This window comes from Myxine glutinosa, chromosome 11 (assembly GCF_964187855.1).
Source record: "Myxine glutinosa chromosome 11, kmMyxGlut1.1, whole genome shotgun sequence".
Taxonomy (NCBI): domain Eukaryota; kingdom Metazoa; phylum Chordata; class Myxini; order Myxiniformes; family Myxinidae; genus Myxine; species Myxine glutinosa.
Window position 1 is genome coordinate 133097664 of NC_136271.1, and position 19180 is coordinate 133116843.

The following is a 19180-nucleotide window of genomic DNA, read 5'->3' on the forward strand; positions in this document are numbered from 1 at the left end:
TCTTTTGTGTTTTGCAGAGTATGCGTTTATTATGGGAAGGGTATTGAAGCGCGGTGCTACGCGCGCTTGCTTGCACAACAAGAAGGAAGCGGACAACGCGGTGAGTTTAAGAGTCTTTATTAAAAGAGCTCACTGTAGCACTGGCGCGCTCCGGGCTGCGCGCCCGGTGTATATCCCGCGGCCACGCCTACCCCTCGGGCGTGGCCGCCGCCCACTTGGTGCGTGGAATGATGCCCTCACGCCAGTGAGCTTTCGTGTCCGCCACAGTATCTTCTTTGGCAAAGTTATCAAATTAGTAGGGCAGCTTTGCACCGAATTTCAAAGGGATGGGGACATGCCGGATAAAAGCACCACAATTTTATCAGGTAATCTTCAGGGTCCCAGCTATGATTCTATAACCGGCGCCAAGCGATACGACCACTCTTATTTGAAATGTTTTATTATTTGTGAATTTGTTTTTGAAAATTTTGGGAAAATTTTTTTCTTTTGGTTTTTGGAAAAGAAATGTTTTTATTGCAGAAATGAGAATCTTTTCCGAACATTTTGGTGTAATTGTTTTTAAAATCGAACATCTAGAAGTATTTTAAAACAATATTTGAAAATTAGGTGTCTCGGGTGCATTTCCTCAATTTGGAAAATTTCTTGGAAAATTCTTGGAAATTTCTTGGAAATTATTATTTTTTTGGTTTTTGGAAAAGAAATGTTTTTATTGCAGAAATGAGAATCTTTTCCGAACATTTTGGTGTCATTGTTTTTAAAATCGAACATCTAGAAGTATTTTAAAACAATATTTGAAAACTAGGTGTCTCGGGTGCATTTCCTCAATTTGGAAAATTTCTTGGAAAATTCTTGGAAATTTCTTGGAAATTATTATTTTTTTGGTTTTTGGAAAAGAAATGTTTTTATTGCAGAAATGAGAATCTTTTCCGAACATTTTGGTGTCATTGTTTTTAAAATCGAACATCTAGAAGTATTTTAAAACAATATTTGAAAATTAGGTGTCTCGGGTGCATTTCCTCAATTTGGAAAATTTCTTGGAAAATTCTTGGAAATTTCTTGGAAATTATTATTTTTTTGGTTTTTGGAAAAGAAATGTTTTTATTGCAGAAATGAGAATCTTTTCCGAACATTTTGGTGTCATTGTTTTTAAAATCGAACATCTAGAAGTATTTTAAAACAATATTTGAAAACTAGGTGTCTCGGGTGCATTTCCTCAGCATCTAAGCTTCAATTCTAGAACCGGCGCCAAACGATCCGAACAGCAAGATGCATGCACAATAGACATTTATATATTTTTTATTTAATTACATGCATATTATATTAAATCTGCTATATGTTGAAATTATATCTGCTATATGTTGCTATATGTTGCATGGCAAAAGAAGAGGTGATCAAGGGAGATTGTATAGCCTGGTCTGCCTACCATGCCTCGTTTCAAAACAGTCCTGCTCAAGAAGTAGAAGCTGCCATCACTCAACTTCTGCCTCTCTTCAATGAGAAGGCAGCCACACCTGCAATGATCAAGCATGGAATGGATGTCATCCGTGAATCTGCACAGTTCCTGAACCCTGGACAGATTCCAATAATAGCAATGGATGCTCCGCTGTATGTGCTTGCCAAGTTCATTCAGTGCCACTGGCCTACCACACACGGCGAAGACCAGTATGTTGTCATGTTCGGCGGACTCCACCTGGAGATGGCGGTGTGGAAGACACTTGGAGACTACCTAGACGAATCTGGATGGGCGACAGCAATAAACCAGGCAGGCATAGTCTCTGCTGGCACAGCTGAATCCTTCCTGAAGGCATCACACCTGACGAGAACCAGGCATGCCCACCAAGTCAGCGCTCTGGCACTCTCCAAGCTGCAAAATGATGCCTACCTGAAGGGAGCTGCTGGTGCAGCAACTGAAGATAGGACAGAAGAGGACTGGAAACAAAGCATGATCACGAAGAGTCCAACCTTTCAGTACTGGGACACCATCCTGAGGATTGAGCTCCTGGGACTCACCTTCGTTCGCGCTCACAGAGAAAGAGACTTACCCCTGTATGTTGAGTCTCTGAAAGCCCTGGCACCATGGTTCTTCGCACTTGACCACCATAATTATGCCAGATGGGTCCCGATCCACATCCCGACATGGAGAGCCTCCCTCCAACAATCGAAGAGGAGTTTATTGTCAGAGGCAACTGGGTTGTTCAGAAGACAGCCAGAAGGTTCTCCAGCATTCCGATCGACCAAGCCCATGAACAAAATAATGAGCTTGTGAAGGGCCCTGAAGGAGCAGTCGGCCTGACTGAAAACCCACCAGCCTTCAAGAAGTGGATGATCGCCAGACCTGAGCAGGCATGCATTCTCACTGAGTTTGAGCGGGAGTACACTGCCATCTCAGAAGATGAACGCCAGCACCACGAAGAAGGTCTGTCTGCGCAGAAGACATTTCACGAGCAAACACTGGGCCTTATTCAAGTTATCAACGAGATGAGCAACCCGTTCCTAGATGAAGGAAGCGAGCTGATTGCACTCGACACGCGGCATGTGATTGAAGAATCTGTGGCCAACACTGTGCATACCATAGAAGAAGTGGGAAAGGCTCAGTACGACAGCTACAACAAGGCTATCATCACTGAACGAAGGCAGTCCATCCATGAGCCTGTGAAGAGGAACTCATTGCCTCTCTTCAGGTCACCATCCAAGGGGAAGAGGAAGCAGTCAGAGGATGTTTCCCTGTTGAAAGATGATGTGTCCCTCTTCTCTCGTCTGTACATAGTTGCTCAGAACAGGGATACAGATATGGGAACCTTCTTCCAGCATGAAAATCATCCGCACCCCCCTTCTCTATCTGAAAGAGGAAAACTGCGCCAAGGAAAGAAGTCAGACCTCATTGGTATCCTTGTGCAAGAACCACAAAACTCTGCAAGAACCATTTCCAAATTGAGGAAATGCACCCAAGACACCTAATTTTCAAACATTGTTTTAAAATACTTCTAGATGTTCGATTTTAAAAACAATTACACCAAAATGTTCGGAAAAGATTCTCATTTCTGCAATAAAAACATTTCTTTTCCAAAAACCAAAAAAAAAAAATTTCCAAGAAATTTCCAATAATTTTCCAAGAAATTTTCCAAATTGAGGAAATGCACCCGAGACACCTAATTTTCAAATATTGTTTTAAAATACTTCTAGATGTTCGATTTTAAAAACAATTCCACCAAAATGTTCGGAAAAGATTCTCATTTCTGCAATAAAAACATTTCTTTTCAAAAAACCCCAAGAAAAATTTTTTCACAAAAAATTCACAAAAAAAAAAGAAATTCAAATAAGAGTGGTCGTATCGCTTGGCGCCGGTTATAGAATCATAGCTGGGACCCTGAAGATTGCCTGATAAAATTTTGGTGCTTTTATCCGGCATGTCCCAATCCACTACCTAAGCTGCCCCACTAAATGACTTATTGGATGCATGCGGTGGAAGAGTATTCACCAATGCTGAAATGTCATTGATGATGACTTCAGCCTCTAGTTCATCGTCAGGTATTGTCACCTGGGCTTCAAGAGTTTCAACAAGCTGAGATTTCTCACGAGTGGGAAGCATCCCATTGCCACTCAAAGCTAAGGGAATTGCTTGGTTCTCATGTTGAAAGAACTCGTGTAAGTCACACTGTCTGCTTCCTGACATGAGAAGAAAAGTTGAGAAGAAAGACAGAAGTCTTCCATCATTCCCTTTTTGATTTGTATTAGATGCCAGTTCCTGTTTGAAGAAGGCAATCTTGTTCTTCTCAATTAGCTGATAAAATAAGCATCCATCTTTAATTTGTAGTCTCTCCATGAATTTCATGACTTGTTCTCTGCTTCTTTTGTAGTATGTACTAATAATTATTGATACATTAGTGTGGGCAATGTCCTTAGTGAGAAAAACAGTCATCCTTGGTTTGGCTCTTCATGGTGGCCCATCCTGTCAATTCGTGTGTGGCTATCTAAATCATTTGGGGCTTATAAGATAGCTTTCAGGGCATTTACTTATTGCTAAATATATACTGTTACGGTCGTGCGTTTCAAGACCATCGCACCACTGGGTGTGTAGGGGCAAGAAGGTCTCCGCATTTTCCGGTAAATTTGTGCGTGAATCTTCATTTTTTATTTTTATTTTTTGTATACAAGATCGAGGCTCGTGTAAGAGCCAACATTAATCACAAAAAAACAAACGGGAACACAAACATATGATCAAGGGAGCGGGAGACGAGATGGGGAGAGAGAGGGAAGCACACAAGTACAACAGTAGAGAACAAGGACATCGGGAGATCTGTGGGAGGGAGACGGCTTGGGGGGAGGAGGCATGGGAAGGGGTGGGGTGGGGGGGGGGGGGTAAGAGAGGTTAAAAACACATGGACACTGCTAGGACTTCCACGAAAGAAATCGGTATTTCAGAAAAGTGGATCTGGGGTGAATTAGTGGGGGTAGAAAAGATCAAGGTTTTGGATGAATATATGAATGATCGTTTTAAGGCCATTTTCCCCACTAGAGCGGGGGTTAGCCTTGCGGGCCCCATGACAATCATGGTTCCCTGTTTGAGGCAATGTTTTTATGGCCAGATGCCCTTCCTGACGCCAACCCTTAGTCGCCTCTTACGATGCGCAGGGATACGGTGTACCTATTCTAAGCCGGGGTACACACCGGGATCATTCATCCCAGCAAGCTGGTACTCAATTTGCCGACCTCGGAAGGATGACAGGCTGAGTCAACCTCCCTGGTGTTAATTCAACGATCGACCGGGTTTCGAACCCATGATCCTAGGATCCCAAGCCGGCACCCTAACCGCTAAGCCAACACCAGGGATTTAGATGTGGGGAGATAAGAGATGGTGGTGAACAGCTGTTTTCAAGACCTGGAGGGAGGAGTGGGATTGAAGAGCGTGAGGGAGTTTGTTCCAGAGGCGGGAGAAAAAAGGAATGGAAGAGTGAAGATGAGCAGAGCGGCCCCAGGGCCGGTGGCAAATTTAACCAGACAATTTAAAAACATCAATTTTAAATGCAAATTAGCCTGCCGGAAGTAAGTAGCCGAGTGAGCCGACAGGTGATTTGGTTTTAACCAGCACTTTAATGGTCGGACCCACCTGCCTGTTTTATGGGTTTAATCTGCCAACATCCTATGCGCTATAGAAGAGACGAGACGAGACGAAACCTGCTCGTTGTGCAATGCTCAGCACATGGGGTGAATCCCGGCTCCATGGACGTGGCCCTCATTCCCGCGGTGTGACCCTCCCACACATTGAAACGCAAGCCCAGTACAGCTCCAATATGAGCAGCCAGCACCAAACTGACAGCAGGCGGTACGTGCCCATTGGCCAGCCGAGTTGTTTGACTTGCCAACAGGCAAGAATCGGTACCGATGCTGATTGGTGGAGCAGGCCAGGTATTTCCCATATCACACACTGTCCATGGTCATTGAGCATGACAAATCTCCTTACTTTGCCACGTCCCCAGCACGTCCAGATCTAAATTGCACAGTTTGCCATTGCTGCTGATAGTGGAGAAATACATATAGATAGATGTACATGGGGGACGATCTGCAAGAAATCCCTTCTCAAAGGAAGCGTTCCATCAGTCTGGAGGAAAGTTGATGTGGTGCTGATTATAAGAAAGGAAAGAGGAATGAACAAGGGCAATTGCCTTCCTGTATGCTGGACCTCCATGGCAGGCACGCTCATAGAAAAGATGAGGATGCTATTGTTCAACACATGGAAGATAACAGTGTACTCATAGACAGCAACACTGCTTCAGAGGAGGCAGATCGTGTATGCCTCAGCTCCCCGAAGTGATGGCGATTTGGACCAAACTCATGGATAATGTTCTCCCTTTGACTGCATCTATATGGACTTCCAAAAGGCTGTGTTAGAGTTTGCCATAAGAGACTTCTTACAAAAGTCCATAAAAATGGTATCAGAAATGAAATCCGAGAATGCATGCGAGCACTGCTGACGAAGAGATTCCAGAGTCAGAATATAAGGAGAATCTAAAAACCAATCTGATGCAGAGAAGTTACAAAGACACGTGAATGCTCTTTTGAATGATCCAAGATGCGGCGATATTCGTTCAATCACAGAAACTGCAGAGTTATGCATTATGAGCAGAAGAATCCAAAGGCTGAGTACATAAAAATGATAACCCTACCATAATGCAATCACTGGAAGAAACATATCTTGGAGTAATCTTTCACCCATCACCAAAATGTAGTTTGCACATAGGAATGGCTGCAGCAAAATGTAATTCCACACTTGGAGTCATTAAGAGATCCTTCAAATATATGGACAAAATAACTTTATCCTTCTTTACAAACCACTGGTAAGACCGAAGTTGGAATATTGCTCACCAGTCTTGAATCCCTTCCTAAATAAAGATGAGGAAATTGTAAAAGGTGAAAATAAGAGCGACAAAACTTGTCAATGAGGTGAAGGATTGTAGATACCGAGAGACTAAAAGATCCAAACTTTAAAGTATAAGAGGAAGAGAGCCCAGCTGTTGCAAGTGTTCATCATTATGAACTAATTTGATAACATCCCCGAGGAAATATTCTTCAGCAAATAATCAGACAAACACACATGAGGATAACAAGTCAAACTCTTCAAGGCAACACATTTTTTTTGTTTTTTTGTTTTTGTTTTTTTTTGTATACAGAATCGAGGCTCGTGAAAGAGCTAACATTTATCACACAAACAAATCAAACAGACAAACAAACAAAGTATATAAAAAGGGGAGCGGTAGACAGGATGGGGAGAGAAGGGGAAGCACATAAACACGACATTTGAGAGCAGGGACGTCGGGAATGTGTGGGAGGGAGAGGGCTTGGGGGGAGGTGCCGTGGGAAGGGTGGGGGGGGGGGGGGAGTGGGAGAAGTATAAACACAAGGACACCAAGGACTTCCAGGAAGGAAGTTGGTAATTCAAAGAAGGGGATTTGGGGTGAAATTAGTGGGGGTAGAAAAGATCAAGTTTTTGGATGGGGGAAGATAAGAGATGGTGGTGAACAGCTGTTTTAAAGACCTGGAGGGTGGAGTGGGATTGAAGAGAGTGAGGGAGTTTGTTCCAGAGGTGGGAGAAAAGAGGAATGAAGGAGTGAAGGTGAGGAGAGAGTCTTGATTTTGGCAGTTTAACCATAAGAGGGTTGCAGGCAGGTCTTGTGCGACCTGTCGGAATATTTGTGGGACAGAGCCCAGAGAGAGCTGGAGGAGCAAGGCCGGAGAGGAGTCGGTAGAAGACAGAAACACCACCAACCTGCCTGCGGTGAGCAAGTGAAAGGCACTTGGAGTTAGCTTCATCGCGCGAGATTCCGATGATTCTGAACGCTTTGGTTTCAACAGCGTGAAGACGAGCTAGGTGTGAGGCAGGAGCACCAGCCCAGAGGGGAGAGCAGTATTCCATTGAGCTGTGGATGAAAGCCTTGTATGTGGTGAGGAGCTCAGGTGTGCCAAGGAAGGACTTCACACGACGGAGGATGCCCAGTCGGCGACTGGCTTGGAGGCCAGATTTGAAATGTGGTTTTCCCAGGAAAGATCATGGCAGATCGTGAGACCCAAAAGCTTGAGTGACAGAACTTCTTGGAGACGATTATTCAGAAAGTGGATGGGAGGGTTGTCCAGTCGGTCTTTTCGGAGAGACATCGTAAGAGTGTGAGATTTGTCCTGATTGAAAGACATGTTCCACTTGTATGCCCAGTCAGTGATTTTGTCCAGGTCTGCAGAGAGTGAGGAGGCTGCAGACTGACGATCTGAGGGATGGGGAATGGAGCGGCAGAGAGTGGAGTCATCAGCAAAGAGACAGAGAGGATTTTCAAGAGAGTCGGAGAGATCATTGCTGAAGACCAGAAAACTCACAGGGCCCAGAACACTGCCTTGGGGAACTCCAGCCTGAACAGGAAGAGGAGATGAGAGAAACCCATTCAGGGCCACACGTTGACTACGACTAGAGAGGAAGTCCGCCAGACATGCGTGGAGGTTTCCATGGATACCAAAGGAGGAGAGTTTGGTGAGCAGAGCGGGGTGCCAGACCGTATCGAAGGCACGTGATATGTCGAGGGAGACAGCTCTAATTTCCTGTTTGGCATTGAAGACCTCCATCCATTCTCGAGACAGCAGAAGCAGCATGTCCAGAGTATAGTGACCTGGTCTGAAACCAAATTGATGATCAGAGATCAAGCCATTGGAGAAGAGGAAGGATTTGATATCTGAAGCAATGATGGATTCCATGACTTTGCTGATAATTGGGAGAAGGCTGATTGGTCTGTAGTTGCTAGGATCTGTTTTTGCACCTTTTTTGTGTTAAGCGGTGATGTTGGCTGATTTCAAAGCAGATGGCAGATGACCTTGAGCAAAAGAGAGGGTGAAGAGAACACAGAGAGGGTGTGAAAGAGAGGAAGAACAGGATTTTAGGACCCGTGGGCTGATGCAGTCAGGTCCAGTTGCAGAATCAGAGTTGAGGGTTGCGCTGGGTACGACTGGGTATGGTGGGTACAGAGAGGGATGGGTTTGGGACACAAGATTTAGAGGCAAACACAGAGTTGAGGCATTCAGCTTTTTCACGTGCGGAGTCAGCAGTGTAGCCGATTGAGGTAAGGGAGGGGATGGAGGGGGAACAAACACCAGAAACAGATTTGACCAGATGCCACCAGGATTTGGAAGAGGGAGACAGATAAGAGAGTTTGGTCTTGAGAACGGAGAGATATTGTTTCCTGGCTCTCCTGAGGGTGGACACACACTTGTTTCAGGCTTTGTGAAAGGAAATGACATTTCCTTCCGTTGGATTTGCTTTCCAGGAGACGAAGGCAAGTTGTTTCTGGGCAACAGCCTCACCACAAGATGGACGGGAGGAAGGCTATGACAACTGAAGACGAGATGGGATAAATCTGTGCATGAGAGAGAGCAATTTACTTTGGAAGAATTCCCAGGATGAGTTGATGTCAGAGGTGGTAGAGATGGTAGACCAGTCCAGATGATTGATGGCTGCTTGAAGACCGTGCCAGTTGGCCTGAGTGAAATGCCAGACTCGTCGACGCTGAGGAGGCTCCCTGAGAATGGTCAGAGAGATGTCCACTTTAACAAGCACATGATCAGATGAGCCGATTGGAGCAGAAGAAGAGCAGCAGACATTTTCAGGGAAGTTAGTCATCACCAAGTCCAGAAGAGAAGATGCTCCGTTGTCTGAGATCTGGGTCGGGAAATTGACAGATTGTGTCAGTCCCAGTGAGTCGCAGAAGTCCTTTGCTGAGGAGCAATGGCTGGTGAGAGAGGTACCCACACCCAGCCAACTGGCATGGTGACAATTGAAATCACCACATATGAGGCAGAGAGAGTTGGGTTGAGTAGATAGAATTTGGTCCATATTATCAGACAGCGAGATGGAGATGGAGTCATCACTATTTGGTGGACGGTACAACACACATATGAACAAGAGGTGGGAGCGATGGGGAAGCCATAGCCAGAGGTACTCCTGGGGGTGAGGTGGAGAGAGGGAAGTGCAGGGCGAGTGAGAAAGAGAGTTTTTGATAAAGATAGCAACCCCACCTCCAGGACGAGGCTCAGGTCTATCATACCGGAGGAGGGAGTAACCCGGGAGAGATACTAAGGAATCAGAGACATCATGGAGGAGGAAAGTTTCTGTTGAGCAGATCACGTCTGGGTTGTCAGAAGCAACCTTTATGGAGAGATCAGTTAAATTTGAACGAAGGCCCCAGATGTTTGAGGTCCATACCGTTAATGAAGAGGAACGGGAAGCATCGGATACAGAACAGGGGGGAGGAGGGGTAGGGTAAGATGTGGAAGAGGAGGAAGAGGTAGGGAGAGCTGTTGAAGGTGTGTCAGAGATTTCAGAATAGCTCGGAGAAAGGGAAGGATGGGGTGGACAAAAGGTCTGATGGTGATTGGGTGAGGCACAATGAGGTGTTATTTGAGGAGGGGGGAGAGCGAGGCAGAAGGTTGGGAGAGATGGAGGTGAGAGTTGGATGGGGGAAGAAGCGGGGAGGAAGCTTTGAGGAGGAGGGGTGAGAGGGGGGAAATGGAGAAGAAATGAGGGTGGGGAGATTTGAAGGGGAGGGGCGAGGGGGGAGTTAATGAGGGGAGGGGTTAGGGGGGAGTTTAGGAGGGAAGGGACAAGGGGAGGGATTTGAAAGAGATGGGATATGGGGGAGATTTGGAGCGGAGGGGTGAGGGGGGAGTCTCGGAGGGGAGGGGCGAGGGGGAGTCTAGGAGGGGAGGGGTGTGGGGGGAGTTTAGGAGGGAAGGGACAAGGGGGGAGATTTGAAAGGGATGGGTGATGGGGAGGATTTGGAGGGGAGGGGCAAGGGGGAAGATTTGAAAGGGATGGGTGGTGGGGAAGATTTGGAGGGGAGGGGAGATGGGGAAGTTTTGGAGGGGAGGGGTGAGATTGGATTTTAGAAAGTGTACGATTAATGGGAAAGTAACATTTATTGCAAAATGAGTTTCTTGTGACCTTTGAGTTAAAAATATGTTTAAGGATGCTGGAGGGGGAGTGGAGTGCAGAAGAGTTTAGGGAATGTAGAAAAGAGGAACTGTAAGAGATGGAATTTTTTGGGGGGGATGAATAGATTTGTTTAGCAAGTTGAAAGCAGCCTTTTAAAGAAGAAGAAGAAAAAGGTGTTATAATATATGACAGAATACAGTACTTCAGGGGAAAGTTTAAACATTTTTAAGTTTAACAGTGAAAACTATCTGGGGGAAATGGGGGAGAAACACGTGGTCAAAGAATGAACAAACGAAAAAGAACAACAAATAAACGAATAAGAACAACGAATAAGAACAGAGAAGGAAATGTTTTTTTGTTTGTTTGCTTTTTTCTTAGTTGAGATTTTAAACAAGGACGTAGGCTATGGGGTGAAAAGACTGGGAAAAACAGAGAACGAAAGTTATTGGAGCACAAACGACGGACGGACCGTGACGGACAAACGACGGACAAGGCCTCAAAAGACACGACACGAATTAACACGATTTTCTATACAGATATGAAAGATTAACACCAAGAATTTTCCTTGGGACCCACTGTAGGTACACACACCATAAAATAAATACAGTTTTGACGAAAATACAAATGGGAACAATTACTTAACTTCGATAGCGTGGAGAGTGTGGACAGCTGCGAAAAAACGTAAGCTCGCCGGCAAGACCGAAAGTGGTGTTATGATATTATAGTCAAATAATATTAAACAGTGGAACAACCTCCTCAAATAAGTGGTCAAGGGTGCTACCATAAACCAGTTTAAGTCCAATCTGGGAAAGTGTTGGAAAGTTGGCCCAGTGAAGTATGACCCAACAGGTACCACACCACCACAATAAAAACTTCAACAGACATGAACAACAGTCAGAAGACTGCTAAATATTGAATCAAGCGACCATATTGATGTATCATGCATAGACTCATGGAAGGTCGATGGGTTGTTAGCTACTATGTAATTACCCTGCGCTCGCGAAGCGAAAAGCGGAGTTAAGCATTCGAGTACGTACGTGTGTGTGTGTGCCGCACATGTACATGTGCCATGTGCCATGTGCCGTACGTCTGCATTTTAAAAATCCATTTTCTCGGCAACCGTTGGTCCGATTGACATGAAATTTTCACGATAGGAGCGACTCCTCCTGTATAATTTTTTATCCATAATTATGACGTCATAGGTCACGTGGTACGGACGCCATCTTGGAAAAACTTTACACCTCCATATGTCCAAAACCGCTCCATGGATAAAATTGAAGCATGGCTCATTGTCAAGTACTCACCAGGGGGAATAAGATATGTTGATGGTGATGTCAATGGTGCCTTAATTATGACGTCATAATTCGACAAGTACAACGCTTGATCTAATCAGTATGAATAAAACAAAAATTCCTCTGTAACTGTTATTCCGATGGACACGAAATTTTCAGAATATGTGCGGGTCCTCCTGTAGAATTTTTTAATGATAATTATAACGTCATAGGTCACGTGGTACAGACGACATTTTGCAAAACATCGAAAAAGGTTGCACCTCTATATCTCCGAAACCGCTCCATGGAAAAAATTGAAACATGGCTCATTGTCAAGTACTCCCCTTGGATAATAAGATATGTTAATGATGATGTCATCGGTGCCTTCGTTATGACGTCATAATTCGACAAGTACAACACTGATCCAATCGTGAATTTTTTTTCCTCAGCAACTGTTAGTCTGAAGGGCACGAAATTTTCACCATAGGAGTGCCTCCTCATGTAGAATATTTTAATGATAATGACATCATAGGTCATGTGGTACAGGCGCCATCTTGGAAAAACCGAAAAATGTTGCACCTCTATATCTCCAAAACCGCTACATGGAAAAAATTGAAACGTGGCTCATTGTAAAGAACTCCATATGGCGAATAGGTGTTGTTAACGATGACGTCATTGCTGCCATAATTAGGACGTCATAATTCGACAGAGACAACGCTTAGTCTAATCAGATTGAAATGTATTGCACGTGATCTATGCAACAATTATATTGGAGAATATAAATTTATGATGTCATTGTTCACGTGGTCTGGCAGACATATTGATCAAAGAAAAAAAATGTTCAAAAACAGAAAATTTGGCTCGCAACAAGTTGACTGCGCAGGGTAAGTATTCTATGAATACCATCCAGTTAATAGATGTATTCACATTCCAATATTACATAATTAACAGACAAACTTCTGTTTCGCTAGTACATAATTAATAGACAAACTCATGCTCCAATAGTACATAATTAATAGATGAACTCACATTCCAATAGTACATAATTAATAGACATACTCATTTTCCAATAGTACATAATTAATAGACGAACTCGTGTTCCAATAGTACATAATTAATAGATGTACTCACATTGATGTACATGTCTTACCCTTCCTCCCGTCTATGGTACACTGAATCTTGTGGTGAGGCAGTTGCCCTGAAACAACTTGCCTTTGCCTCTTGGAAGGCAAATCCAACTGAAGGCAATCTCAGTTCCTTCCACCAAGTTCGGAACAAGTGTGTGTCTACCCTCAGGAGTGCCAGGAAGCACTATCTCTCCACACTTAAGATTGAACTCTCAAACCTGCCTCCTTCCTCCAAATCCTGGTGGCATCTGGTCAAATCCGTTTCTGGTGTTTGTTCCCCCTCCATCCCCCCCCCCCCCCCTTACCTCAAATGGCTACACAGTTGACACCGCACGTGACAAGGCCGAATGCCTCAACTCTGTGTTTGCCTCAAAATCTTGTGTCCCAAACCCATCACTCTCTGATCCCACCTTTTCCAGTCGAACCCAACTGCTCCTGGACTCTGTGTCCTTCTCTCTTGACAAGGTGGAGAAGTTTCTGTCAAACCTCGACTCTGATCTGCAACTCGACCAGACGGCATCAGCCCACGGGTCCTAAAATCCTGCTCTGCCGCTCTATCTCACCCTCTCTCTGTTCTTTTCACCCCCTCTTTTGCTCAAGGTCATCTGCCAGCATCTTGGAAATCAGCAAACATTAGCGCTTTACACAAAAAAGGTGCAAAAACAGATCCTTGCAACTACAGACCAATCAACCTGCTTCCAATTATCAGCAAAGTCATGGAATCCATCATTGCTTCTGATATCAAATCCTTCCTCTTCTCCAATGGCTTGATCTCTGATCATCAATTTGGATTTAGACCAGGTCATTCTACTCTGGACATGTTGCTTCTGTTGTCTCAACAATGGATGGAGGTCCTCAATGCCAAACACGAAATCAGAGCTGTCTCACTTGACATATCACGTGCCTTCGATACGGTCTGGCACCCAGCTCTGCTCACCAAACTCTCCTCCTATGGTATCCATGGAAATCTCCACTCATGGCTTGTGGACTTCCTCTCTGGTCGAAGGCAACGTGTGGCCCTGAATGGATTTCTCTCATCTCCCCTGCCTGTTCTGGCTGGAGTTCCCCAAGGTAGTGTTCTGGGCCCTGTGCTATTTCTGGTCTTCATCAATGATCTCTCTGACTCTCTGGAAAATCCTCTCTATCTCTTTGCTGATGACTCCACTATCTGCCGCTCCATTCCTCTTCCCTCAGATCGGCAGTCTGCAGCCTCCTCACTCTCTGCAGACCTGGACAAAATCACAGACTGGTCAAACAAGTGGAACATGTCTTTCAATCCTGACAAATCGCACACTCTTACAATGTCTCTCCAAAAGGACCGACTGGAAAACCCTCCCATCTACTTTCTCAACAATCCTCTCCAAGAAGTTCTGTCGCTCAAGCTTTTGGGTCTCACTATCTGCCATGATCTTTCTTGAGAAAACCACATTTCCAAGCTGGCCTCCAAAGCCAGTCGCCGACTGGGCATCCTCCGTCGTCCTTCCTTGGCACACCTGAGCTCCTCACCACATACAAGGCTTTCATCCGCAGCTCAATGGAATACTGTTCTCCCCTATGGGCCAGTGCTCCTGCCTCACACCTCGCTCGGCTTCACGCTGTTGAAACCAAAGCTGTCAGAATCATTGGAATCTCCTGCGATGAAGTTAACTCCGAGGGCCTTTCACTCACTCACCACAAGCAGGTTGGTGGTCTTTCTGTCTTCTACCGACTCCTCTCCGGCCTTGCTCCCCCAGCTCTCTCTGTGCTCTGTCCACCCAATATTCCTTCACGTCGCACAAGATCTGCGTGCAACCCTCTTATGGTTAAACTGCCAAAATCTAGGCTCTCTGCTCACCTTCACTCTTTCATTCCCCTTTTCTCCTGCCTCTGGAACAAACTCCCCCACTCCCTTCAATCCCACTCCTCCCTCCAGGTCTTTAAAACAGCTGTTCACCACCATCTCTTATCTTCCCCCATCCAAAACCTTGATCTTTTCTACCCCCGCTAATTCACCCCAGATACTTTTTTTTTTTTTTTTTGGAAATTCCAACTTCTTTCCTGGAAGTCCTTGCAGTGTTCATATGTTTTATACCTCTCCCAACTCCCCCAAAGCCCTCCACCTCCCACATTTCTCCTGTTGTCCCTGCTCTCAAATGTTGTGTTTGTGTCCTTCCCCCTCTCTCCCCATCTTGTCTGCTGCTCCCCTTATTTTTTGTGTTTTGTGTGTCGGTTTGACTTTTTGTGTGATTAATGTTCGCTCTTTCACGAGCCTCGATCTTGTATACAAAAAAAATAATTTTTTTTTTCCAATAGTACATAATTAATAGACATACTCAAGTTCCAATAGTGCATAATTAATAGACATACTCATGTTCCGATTGTACATAATAATAGATGTACTCATGTTCCAATAGTACATAATGAATAGACATAATTATGGTCCAATAGTACATAATTAATAGACATACTCATGTTCCATTAGTACATAATTAATAGACATACTCATGTTCCAATAGTACATAATTAATAGGCGAACACGTGTTTCAATAATACATAATTAATAGACGTACTCACATTCCAATGGTACATAATTAATAGATGTACTCACGTTCCAATGGTACATAATTAATAGATGTACTCACGTTCAAATAGTACATAATTAATAGATGTACTCACGTTCCAATGGTACATAATTAATAGACATACTCACGTACCAATGGTATGTAATTAATAGACGTACTCAAGTTCTGAGCGGACAGATGGACAAACAAACAAACGGACCCAAATGTAATACACCCTTCTCTACTGTGGTAAGGGTAAAAATGGTACTTGCTGCTTCCTTGACGCTTAGCATTTAAAGGTTAGAGCATGAACAAACAATCCTGGGAAGGCAATGTCAAACCACCTAATATAAACATTAAAACAAAAATAATGATATTTACGATGCTGTTTGTTGCACATCAGTTACCCTTTCATTCACGAGTTTCAGGTATTAAAAATAATTGTTTTAAAAGTATAATTATTATCATTAATTGAGGCAAAGTTTGATACCACACAGTATCATCACATTCTGAGGATGGTTCAACATCACCTGTAAGACAGGTGCAATTAAAACCAAAGCCATATTCGCTCATTGACGTGTGAGGACGAAGTGCCGGTACTTAACAAACTCTGCACACTCCCATAACCCCACTCCGTACCCACAGTCGCACACACAACCCACGCCCCGACCCAGGTATCGGTAGTTCGCGCGGATATCCGCGAGGGGGAGCCCTCGGGCCACCGACGCGCTAATCCCGGGGCCGGGCCCCGCCGGAGCGCGTCGGCAGAAAGGAGATGCTCTCCGGGCCACGGAACAAAAGGGTCCGGAGGATGGCCGTGCGCCACCCCGGTGCGCTCTGCTAGCGCCTGCCCTCTCGCAGGTACGAGCGAGCAACGGCGCCGCGCGCCCAGGTGCCAACCTGGGACCCGAACCGAGGGTTCGCGCCGTATCGCGCGAGCTAGACCACGATGTAGCGCTGGCGCGACGGCCCGAGAGCCACCTCGTCGTGTTCGGTGCTCGCATGGCCGAGCTTCGAGCGCGCGGTACCCAATGGTGCCGCGCGACCCAAGGCGCTCTAAATTCGGCCTTTTGTGCCTCGTGGCCGAGACACGTGCGCGGTGACCCATCCAGAGACCGCTCCGTCGTGCGCTTTGTGTCGATGTACCGTTAGGCAGGATACGCCGATATATATATACCGGGTTGTCTTTCGATTTTGCTTTCCGAAATAATAATAATAATAAAATATCTCGGACACTTGGACCGGACTGTCTCGGGAAGTTGCACCGAGCGAGGGTTTCCCCGAACAATGTCCATCATTAATCCATTTGAGGTTCGTACTCGCACCCCATTCATTCCGATAATAACCTCAGGTAACTAACTACATCTGCAGTAACTACTCGGAACAAGCATCACAGTATCGAACGCGACCCATGGGCCATGGCCTGGGTTAAATGGTCCTTCGGTGGGATGCCCATTGCAGATTTCCCCAACATTGCGATTTAAATACCTACCGATAAGTTGGACCCGCACGTGCACACCCATATACCACCAGAGTACTTGCTCTACTCCGTATATATACCATGGTCATTTGAGCCGTTGATGGTTCCGTGAACCAGGCGACCAAAGGGTTAAAAATGATGGTAACTTTGTTGCGACCGTTTTTTGTTTTTTTTTCGAACCTTTTTTCCTATTTTGAGGTTTACTTTGGCAACTACTGTCGGAACCGTGGAAAAATCAACGCCGTGCTTCCTCGATCTTGGGAGATGGAGCTACGTTTTAATTCCGTCCATGAGTGAATGTTGACCAGTCGGTGAATGATGCCCACAGGTATTTATTTGGTCACACGGACGGCTGTACTGGCATGAAGGGTGTATTATATTGTACTATTACAATGAAGTGATTTTTGTTATAATTTCAAGGCATCTGAAAGGTGTATTTGTTCACCTGGGTTACAGATGGAAATATATGATGTCGAAAGGTGAAGTAAAGCTCTTGCTTTCCTTGTTTTCCCATTTTGTTTTTAAACTTGGAGTAAAACATTTATCAATGAGAGACCATATCGTAGTAACTGGAGTAAAACATTTATCAATGAGAGACAATATCGTAGTGACTGCAGTAAAATATATATCAATGAGAGACCATATCGTAGTGACTGCAGTAAAACATTTAAGAATGAGAGACCATATCATTGTGACTGGAGTAAAACATTTATCAATGAAAGACCATATCATAGTGACTGCAGTAAAACATTTATCAATGAGAGAACATATCATACTGACTGGAGTAAAACATTTAAGAATGAGAGACCATATCATAGTGACTGGAGTAAAACATTTAACAATGAGAGACCATATCGTAGTAACTGGAGTAAACATTTATCAATGAGAGACCATATCGTAGTAACTGGAGTAAAACATTTAACAATGAGAGACCATATCGTAGTAACTGGAGTAAAACATTTATCAATGAGAGACCATATCATAGTGACTGCAGTAAAACATTTATCAATGAGAGAACATATCATAGTGACTGCAGTAAAACATTTATCAATGAGAGACCATATCATAGTGACTGCAGTAAAACATTTATCAATGAGAGAACATATCATAGTGACTGCAGTAAAACATTTAAGAATGAGAGACCATATCGTAGTGACTGGAGTAAAACATTTAACAATGAGAGACCATATCGTAGTAACTGGAGTAAACATTTATCAATGAGAGACCATATCATAGTAACTGGAGAAAACATTTATCAATGAGAGACCATATCATAGTGACTGGAGTAAAACATTTAACAATGAGAGACCATATCATAGTGACTGCAGTAAAACATTTATCAATGAGAGACCATATCATAGTGACTGCAGTAAAACATTTATCAATGAGAGAACATATCATAGTGACTGCAGTAAAACATTTAACAGTGAGAGACCATATCATAGTGACTGCAGTAAAACATTTATCAATGAGAGAACATATCATAGTGACTGCAGTAAAAGATTTAAGAATGAGAGACCATATCGTAGTGACTGGAGTAAAACATTTATCAATGAGAGACCATATCGTAGTAACTGGAGTAAACATTTATCAATGAGAGACCATATCATAGTAACTGGAGAAAACATTTATCAATGAGAGACCATATCATAGTGACTGGAGTAAAACATTTAACAATGAGAGACCATATCATAGTGACTGGAGTAAAACATTTAACAATGAAAGACCATATCGTAGTGACTGGATTAAAATATATATCAATGAAAGACCATACAATGAGATATCATAAGGTAGTTTAAAGTATTTAACAATGAAATGTCATGGGGTAGTTTAAAGTATTTAGCAATGACTTATCATGGGATTGTTTAAAGTATTTAACAATGAGATATCATGGGATTGTTTAAAGTATTTAACAATGAGATGTCATGGGGTAGTTTAAAGTATTTAGCAATGACTTATCATGGGATTGTTTAAAGTATTTAACAATGAGATATCATGGGGTAGTTTAAAGTATTTAACAATGAGATGTCATGGGGTAGTTTAAAGTATTTAGCAATGACTTATCATGGGATTGTTTAAAGTATTTAACAATGAGATATCATGGGGTAGTTTAAAGTATTTAGCAATGACTTATCATGGGATTGTTTAAAGTATTTAACAATGAGATGTCATGGGGTAGTTTAAAGTATTTAGCAATGACTTATCATGGGATTGTTTAAAGTATTTATCAATGAGATGTCATGGGGTAGTTTAAAGTATTTAGCAATGACTTATCATGGGATTGTTTAAAGTATTTA

The 19180-nt window shown here is 43.8% G+C and overlaps 1 protein-coding gene across 2 annotated transcripts in view; it reads left to right on the forward strand.

Moving 5' to 3' along the window:
* The first annotated feature begins 17 nt into the window (after positions 1 to 17).
* The window catches only part of LOC137436848 (serine/threonine-protein kinase PAK 4), a 177980-nt gene continuing 158817 nt past the window's right edge, over positions 18 to 19180 (forward strand). Inside the window, exon 1 of one of the 2 annotated variants that reach the window (XM_078787143.1) lies at positions 18 to 100. The gene's annotated coding sequence lies outside the window, so the exon portion shown is untranslated. Of the gene's footprint in view, positions 101 to 16146; positions 16265 to 19180 lie in introns of those variants that run through there. The other variant, XM_078787142.1, reaches the window with a different exon arrangement.